Raw genomic sequence first — 9,301 nt, 5'->3', positions numbered from 1 at the left:
ATTTTGTTGCTTTGCAGCCTGAAATGAAAACGGACTGAAGTTGTTGTTTTATCCAGCTGTATTTACTCAGTGCAACTCCAAGTGGCATCCAACATCCAACACCAACATGCCAGAAAAAAATAAAAAAACAGAATGACTGTGTTGGAAAAATGATCACCCCCTCCTAAAAGTTACTCAGAAAGTAAACTCAATCAGATGTAGCTAATAACCTTCTCAATGGCACACAAAGCCATTTGACTTTCAGCTGTGGTCATTTTGATGAGCTTAGCATGAAAAGAGCTTTCCTGGAGCATTTCAGTCCTTGGTAGTGCAACTGAAGTAAACAATCAACTATGGGTGGCAAGGCACTGTCAAAACTCTCCGGGATAAAGTTGTGGACAGGCGCAAGTCAGGAGATGGATACAAAAAAATTCAAAGGCTTTATCAATGCCTAGAAGCACAGTGAAGTCTATTATTTAAGGGGACATATCATGAAAATCTGACTTTTTCCGTGTTCAAGTGCTATAATCGGGTCCCCGGTGCATCTACTACTTAAGTATACTTACTAAAATAAACTTGAAGTATACTACTTTTTGGTAAGGGATATCAGAAGTTCAAACTGATATGGCTTTATAACGCATGATTTCAGCGCGATATACATGATAATTAAAACCAAACAGATGTTTTTTTGGCAGAGTATTTGAGGTAGGAGCTGTAAAGGCACAGCCCTATTCTGGAAAAGGGGGCGGGAAGCAGAAGCTTATTTGCATTTAAAGATACAGGCAAGAAAACAGCGTGTTTCTACTTCCACTCAAAATAGGCATTTTCAAAATTATATAATAAATTATCTGTGGGGTATTTTGAGCTGAAACTTCACAGACACATTCTGGGGACACCTGAGACTTATATTACATTTTGTAAAAAGGGGCATAATAGGTGCCCTTTAAGAAGTAGGAGGTATTTGGTTATACACAGAACCTCCCTGGATCAGGACGTCGCTCTAAACTGGATGAAAGAGTCAGGAGGAAACTGGTCAGAGAGGTGACCAAGAGACATATAGCAACTCTGAAGCAGCTGCAGGAATTTATGACAAAGAGTGGTCATTGTGTGCGTGTGACAACAATATCACAAATTCTCCACAGATGTGGCTTGTATGGGAGGGTTGCAAGAAAAAAAGCCACTCCTCAAGAAAGGCCACATGCAGTCACGAGTCACGACTGAGCTTTGCCAAAATGCACCTTGAAGTTTCTGATGCAGATGAGACTAAAATTGAATTATTTGGCCTCAACACCAAACGATATGTCTGGTGGAAATCCAATACAGCTCACCATCCAAATATCACCATTCCTACAGTAAAGCATGGAGAGGGTAATATCCTGTTATGGGGCTGTTTCTCTGCAGCAGGGACTGGAGCACTTGTCAGGATAGAAGGAAATTCTTGATTCTTTTCTGTACCCACTGTAGATGAATTCAACTCTATGCTATGCAAGCTGTTTCCTTATTATTTTACAGTGTAACTCATCACCATTCATTCTTGTTTTCTTTTTTTACTTTCCTAACTGTTACAGCTTTATTTCTTATCCAGCAATCATGACAAAATACACTACAAACCATAAGAGAATGAGCATATAAAAGCAAGCAAGCAAGCAGGCAGACAGTGATTACTGGGTTTATAAAAGACAGAAACATACAGTATGCAAAAAGGGCCCTGTGGTAAGGAAGATGGAAGGAAACCATCTCTTTTCCTAATCCTATCTCTCCTTTTTCTCTGTGTGTAGTAAGGTCAGAGGGCTTGGGTCAGCGAATGGAGCTCAGAGTGAAGGATGTGGTCATCCTGATGAGAGGTTTAAGGCAGCAGTGGTTCAGCTATATAGTATAGCTTCAGCATAGATGTCAGATCAGATCACAGCACTCTCAGCAGCTGAACACAGTTTTGCTCACTCTGTGCCACTAAAACTAACACCACACATTATCTCTCTCTCACTATTGCAGTCTAGCTGTCAGAAGAAAATATGTATCTGCTTGCTAAGTCATATGTTGAATACTGTAACTCTGTTTCAAGTGATCTTAACAGCCATTTATGAGCACTATTCATTTTCAGCAAAGCTTTAAGCCAATAAGTTATTAAAGCTAATAAGTGTACACTACAGTCTCCAGGCTCACAGTGTCCTGGACACAAATATTTTAACAATTATGGAAGGAATCTCTGTCTGACCAACTGAGATTTTGCTATGGAGATTTTTTTTTTTAGTATTACAGCACACCGTGAGTGTATATAGCACTGTATGCTGTTTACTTTTGGGATCTAGAAATGGTGATGTCACATCAGACCTAAGTCAGATAAATAGAAATGAATACAATAGAATAAAACAGAATAGAAAAAAGTAGAATATTTATTGCCACACAGACAGTGACAAAAAAATTGTACGTGGTACACTACCATTCAAAACTCTGGGGTTGGGAAGATTTTTTTAGAAGTCTCTTATGCTCACCAAGGTTGCTTTTTTAATTTAAAAATACAGGTAAAAACAATAATATTGTGAGATATAATTAATAATAATATAATTATTATAACCATTTTCTATTTGAATATAATTAATATGAATGGATGAATTTTCTATTTGAATATAATTAATATGAAGATGAATTTTCAGCAGCTATTACTCCGGTCTTCAGTGTCACATGATCCATCAGAAATCAATCTAATTGACAGATTTGGTGCTCAAGTAACATTTCTTATTATTATCAATGTTGAAAACAGTTTTTGTGGAAACTGTGATACATTTTTTCAGTATACTTTGATGACTAGAAATAGAAATATTTTGTAACATTATAAATATCTTTACTGTGACTTTTGATCCGTTTAATGCATCTTTGCTGAAGAAAGGAACTAAATAAATCTTTCTGACCTCAAACTTTTCAATGGTAGAGCATTTTATACTGTACGACGCAATACAAATAAAATACACTGTTTGGGAATGAGATGCTAAGCACCTTATCATGTGTCCTTTCATTAACTCTGAGAGTCTCCTTTGCTCTTTACTTTATGTAAACACATGTTGACAAAAAGAATGTCTGACTCAGTCTCTGTGGGACTTCCAGATAAATGAAGTCTTGATTAGTTCAGTCACCACGGATTAGTCTGGAGGTGCAGTGCAGAAATCCATTTTTATACTTTATCAATGTTTTTCACAAAGATCACAGACACAGCAGCCAATCACAATCAGCAATGAGGTCCAATGACACAAGAGCTGAAGAGGATGAGTCATTGACTGCCAGCTGATATTTAATTGTGTTAGATGAAATAAAAAAAGAAACAGCAGAAGCTACTGAGGATTCTGATGGCTAGGGTCGAGGACCTTAGCAAGCATTGTGTATTCCTAGCTACTTGTGCACTTTGGTAAGAAAGAGTCTTCTAGGAATGTCTATATTAAGTAAATGCAATCAATCAATGTATGCATATCCCAAAATAGTAAACAACTACTTTCACTGACCTCACTCCTGGAAATTTTGTGTTGTATATAAGATCGATGCCACACAGGCGTGCGTCCTCAACTCATTGTGCCTCCAAACAAAGAGTGCTAGGAAAAGGAACAGAGAAACATCAGAAAAGAGCTCTGTAATTAAACACACAGAAAGAGCTGATACAATTACGTTCATTAGAACATCAATAGCCTGTTTGCCATTATTGTCAGCTCTTTTTTTTTTACATTTTCAACCATGACAGATTTTTTTTCTTTGAAAAAAAAAAGTTCTTCATCTGATATATTAATTTCAACTGCTTTAGCATGTTATGCTTGCAATGACTCGACAGTGATGTTACTCTTCTGTTCTGTATTTCATTATTAAATGGATGTAAAAAATGTTGAGGCTTGTACTTGTTCTTTTCATGTGGAGTGATAATTCAAAGCGAACTGCGATGACTCAGTGGTGCTGATGACAGAGAGTGTGGACCAGTTTAGGAGGCAAAGGCCTAGAAAAGAAAACGGTGCTGAGAGAGCAGGATCGATCGCTCACAAACACAGCGCTCTGTCTCCCCCTACCGTTCACTTCACACGACGCATGCCACACACAAAAAAAAAAAACTGGTCACAACATTTCTGGCAGTGTTGACAAATAAATAAAGAAAAGTAACTGTGGGTAAATTAGTTTGCATTCACTAATCACTCTTTATATAAGATTACACCATACAGAACAATTTCACAGTATGCATAAAAAGTACATACTACTGAAAGAAGTAGGCAGTATTTTGTGTAATGCATAGCAGAGCATTTGTACAAGACAGTCACTAAGCTACATCACCAAAAACATCCAAAATATATGACGTACATGCAAAATGACTAGAAATAAAAATGCTTTTGAAATGAATTATTAAAACACTTTTGTGTTTATCGCAATGTGAACGTTGTGTTTGAATGTGTCTAAACAGCTCTGACGGCTTTATGCGACGATATAATAGGTTTACTTAAACTATCATGGATAAGACATTTTTAAAAAACTACCGTAAAGTACCGTCATTTTATTGAATACGTGAGCAAATCTATTTTCTGTTGTCCTAACAATATCTCTGGCCCACACTGGATGCACATTATGGTAACTTCACTCAACATGAGTTTCGCTGAGTTTACATCCGGGACTTTTCCCTAGGCAATGGGGGGCGCACTACAACCGTTCCTTAGGCAAAGTGAAATAAATTCGCCGCACCGTTACATAAACTAGTTCTCTTCTCCTAAGTGTTCTTTTTCGCTCGGCAATAATTATTTCGCCCTGGTTTGCTACAATATTAAATTAATTTCCAACGTGACGAATAATGGGTTCTGTTGGACGAGTTATTTCGTGCGTTATACGGCCTGGTTTTGCTGTCCCATTATCTCTCTTCTGCGCGCATTGATACGCCGAGCGCACAAGCTGGGGGTGAATGGGATGGAAGAAGAGTTCTTGTTTTGTATATCAGTTTCTGTCTTTTATGTATTTTTGGTTAAAAATCAATGAACAAAGCGAAGATTCCTTCTGTTACACTGTTCAAAACTTAAGGGCTAAAGGGAATAAATTCATCCGCGGAATAGGGTTTTAGTGGTGAAATGCTCGGCTGTTTGTAGATATATATTTAAATAACTGTCGAGTGTGTGTGTAAGTGTATGAAGATCGGGGTTTGACTGCTGGAGGAGTGTGTACGAGGGTAAGTGCACCTCGGCTTTTTTCATCTTCATTTTGTGAACTTTTGGGAGCGGTGTCTTGGAACTCTTTTCGCGTTCTTTATGAGATTGTGTTGGTGGTGATTTGAGTGGATGTGAAAGCGCAGAGGCAGCGCAGGGGGGTTTTGTTCATTTCTCTTTATTGTGGGAGTTGCGGGAGAGAGAGTGCGGCTGCAGTCAACGAAACGTTATAACTTACAGCCGTTACACAATAACGCCTCGAATGGCACCGAAACACCCTATAAACGACACTTGGTTAGCAGAACTGCGTTAATATGGATGAAAATGTGAATACAGCGCGTGCCGTAGTTTTCACACCATGCCGTGAAACAGTCATGGGATGCCATTATAAATGCACTTTGTGCTTACATTTCCATTCACAAGAGCAAGGGACGAGATCTCGAGCAATAAACATGATAAAGTGTGTGTGAGTGTGTGTATCTGTACTCTTGATGTGTTGAGCTTGTGCGGTGTTGAGCTACTATTATTGTTAAGAGCCGCTAGGGCGACAAGACGTGATCGTGAAAGATTTTTTCCCAGTTCGTGTTCTCGGCACCACGCCTTGTCTTATCAACACAAACGCGAGCTCGCTGTAATAAAGTCTCCTTAAATCCGTTCTCTGATAAGGTGGAGTAAAGTTGTAGGCCCTGTGTAGTGAGTTTGATGTGTGATTGTGCGAGTATATAAAGTGATGGTGCTGTTTCCGGTGTGGATGCGCTGGAACGCTAATGCTGCTGCTGATGATGACCTTTCTCAAGCTTTCAGATGGCGACCGGGCCGTCAAGAGCTCCTGTCTCACTCTCTCAGTGTGTTTCACAAGATTGTGTGTCTTTTTTTGTATTAGTACTGTTTTGGTTATTAGGTCTGGTATTGTATATCCGTCAAACAGTATGGTTGTTCCTCATCACAATAACACCCTGTTTTTGATCACCATGTTTTTTTTTAGCTTGAAATCGCTACATGTGCCAAGTTATTAAAGAACACGGGTTTCTCTTTTCAGTTTTGTCATGTTTTATTCATGTGTGGCTGTGCTCTTCCATTATCAACTATGTTGCCTGTACAGCCATTTTTTTCTTCTCTACACCTGCTTTTTTCTGCGATTATTTTTTTTCCACCCATATTCAGCCAGTAAAATGCTTGTGTTTATTGACGTTTTGCCCTATGATGTTCAATTAATTCATTTAGTTATATTTACAATGCATTATCAAATAATATAATTTCATGCTTTTGTTTGAGATAATGCTTTTAGTTTTACAGTTATATATATATACACACAGTTGTATAGTGTGTAAATAACATGTAAAAGATATCAGCGTTTACCTCGAGGTCAGTGCTGGTCTCGTTGCATGCTGCCATCATGTTACTTTAACATAAAGATGGTGAGTGGCTGCCAGAGTTTTTTTTTATACCAAGTCACTTGACCTGAGTGGTTTCAGGGCCCCCTTTTCAGTATTTTTCTCAGACATTAGGCCCACATATTCACTGCCCTCCCCCAACCTCTCAAATGTCTGTTCCCCCAGGAAACAGAAACCATTTAAGGATTAAACATGTCATAGATACTCACAAGGTGTATTCATATACATGAAATATACTGTATGTTCATGCTCTCAGCAATAAGGTGACCGTGTCCAATATAGTACAAACATGAATGATTTTTTTTTTCTCAGCTAATATTATGCCTTAAATTTGTAATTAATAAGTAAATGTTAGTTCTTAAACATTATTGCAGTGTCTCAAGTTGCTGGCTCCAGTCTCCATGGACAATAGATGTTCTGAAGAGTTGGCTTATAAACAGATAGACTAATCGATGGAGTGATCCAAAGGTTACAAAGACTTCATTAAATGGAGTCCTGAATGAAAGTTGAGGAAGAGCATGTTCTTCTAAACCTAAGCAGCCGTTTACCTCACCCCCCATGACAATTTGGCGAATCTAGCATCCCTCTTTTTGCCCCATCTCCATTTTGATTCTAATATTTCTGCCCTATATTAATAGAGTCCTGCCGTGATAATGTATTTTTGTTGGCCAACCCGGAAGTTAGCATCACCCAATAGGATTTTTCCACTGGCTTTTGGATTATTGCAGAAAATAAGCTCTGTGACCAACAAAAGTTTGTCATACACGTTTTGTTCATCATGATAATCGTCACAAATGAAGGCAGAAGTAGCTAAACATAGGCTATAAACAAACTACACCACAGTCACAAGACTTCAATAATCGCAATGTAAAGAAAAAAAAACTTTTTTACTGAAAGTCTGAGTTGGAGTAGTTTGCAAGAGTGTGATCATAAACACATCGAGGCTGTGAAAGTGGACTAATGAATAGATGAGTTTATCTGTTCGATGTGATGGCGTTTAATGTCCCCAACAACCTCTGTCTGTAGTCCCATTTAGCAACCACCTTGTACTTTTTCAAGACAAGTATCAGGTTTAAAACATCACGAAGGGGTGTTACTGTTGTGTTGTATTTTGTCGTAGAATTAAACAAAAATGCTGACTTGTTTCCGGGTTTTGGCCTACAAAAATACATCATCCCTGCAGTACTCTATTAACGTGTATTATTTATGTATTCCAGAATAAAAATTAAAGCAGTCTGTTCACCTTTATCATCATAAAGGATTATATCAACATGTGAACTTATGAAAGGAAACATAGCCTTCTGTGCATATATGAGTTAATAAAGTGGTAATTAAGCAATTCCATGTGTGACGGAACATTGCTTTTGTGTGGATGCCTTAAAAGTTTGGTTAAATTTGATTAGGTTTGAGTTCAAGCTTAGGACAGAGAATGAGAAAGGGTGTACCATATGTTCCTTTTCTCTAAGGAGTAGATCTGAATTACTTGTGCTTCAGCCTGTTTACTGAGCCAACAGGTGAGGGTTTGGTATGCCAGTCTGATCAGGCAGGTGTAGTGTGTGTGTGTGTGTGTGTGAGTGTTCTGATCACTTTGGCTGTTTGCCCTTACTGAATACAGAAGTCCCAAAAAATTGCCCTTTTGCTCTGCTGTGGGCAATTATAATGCAGGATTTGATGTTTTTAATAGGCAAAAGTTAATCTGCTTCCTGTGGGTTTGTAAATATAAATTTCTTATATTCCTTTGGTTAAATACTTTCCTGAGGCAGATACATCACAGTGACTGGTGCAACTACAGATAGAGGATGCCACTCTGTAGATGAGTGAGAAGCTCTGAGTGTGTGGAGTGCCCATCTGGTAGTCTCTGCTTTCATTCCAATGAGAAGAGAGTGATGATCTGTGGCAGAGACAGAGATTGATTCTGTGACACAAGTACAGAGAACAAAAAATAACAGCTTAAGCAAACTAGAGAAAGCAGGGAGTGAATCTGCGCTGACATCATCGAATACAACTCCAAAGACATATAAGACAGAGACAGTCCACTCGTACATGTATGAATGTGGGAAATCACAACGTTCAAATATAGTGCCTGGCTATAGTCCTGCCTTAAAATTTTTGATGGAGGCATTGCGACTCTCAACATGGTGGCTGTTAAATAAGCCAATTGCTGTTTGTTTAGTATAGAATGTGCTTGTTATTGGCCCGGAAGGGTCTGAAAAATACCCTTTTGTGTGAGTTGACCTTAATAAGCACAATTTATGATTTTTTTTTTTCCTGATTTGAATTATGTTTTTGAAAAATAGATTTCGGTCTTTCCCAATACAAGGTAAAAAAGCTGGAAATAGCTGTTAAGGGGTCAATATGGTCACCAAGTGAACTGACTTGTCTGCAATGGACTTGTTTGCAATGTGTCTCGGTAAATATGCTGTTCCAGGACATTGTACTAGCTACTTAGATATATGCTGTTTAGGGGACAATTTTTCACAGAAGCAATTTGTAGTTCTTTCTAGGCCTGGGCGATATAGTTAAAAAATGTATCATCAACAATAATGCAGCACATTTAAATTGTCAACGCAAGGAAGTAACTGTCTCTAAAAAAACGTGCATTCTAAATTAACTTATATAAATCAAATATAATTTAAAATTGCATAAACAATTATGAACAAAACAGCATCATGTATTTATGCATTGCTTAATACAAAGAGCTGAATCGCCCATCACACAGATTGCATTTAAAAACATATGAGACGCAGTGAAAAGGAATAAACCTCCACAAAT

General features: G+C 38.0%; 1 protein-coding gene across 4 annotated transcripts in view; it reads left to right on the top strand.

The window, feature by feature from the left end:
* The first annotated feature begins 4,878 nt into the window (after window positions 1-4,878).
* The window catches only part of LOC107742561 (PHD finger protein 21A-like), a 28,149-nt gene continuing 23,726 nt past the window's right edge, over window positions 4,879-9,301 (top strand). For all 4 annotated transcript variants that reach the window (XM_016555587.1, XM_016555588.1, XM_016555589.1 and 1 more), the window contains exon 1: window positions 4,879-5,158. The gene's annotated coding sequence lies outside the window, so the exon portion shown is untranslated. The remainder of the gene's footprint in view (window positions 5,159-9,301) is intronic.

The sequence above is a fragment of the Sinocyclocheilus rhinocerous genome, unplaced genomic scaffold (genome assembly GCF_001515625.1).
Source record: "Sinocyclocheilus rhinocerous isolate Xijiao unplaced genomic scaffold, SAMN03320098_v1.1 scaffold587, whole genome shotgun sequence".
Taxonomy (NCBI): Eukaryota; Metazoa; Chordata; class Actinopteri; order Cypriniformes; family Cyprinidae; genus Sinocyclocheilus; species Sinocyclocheilus rhinocerous.
This window is presented reverse-complemented; position numbering and strand designations above follow the sequence as displayed.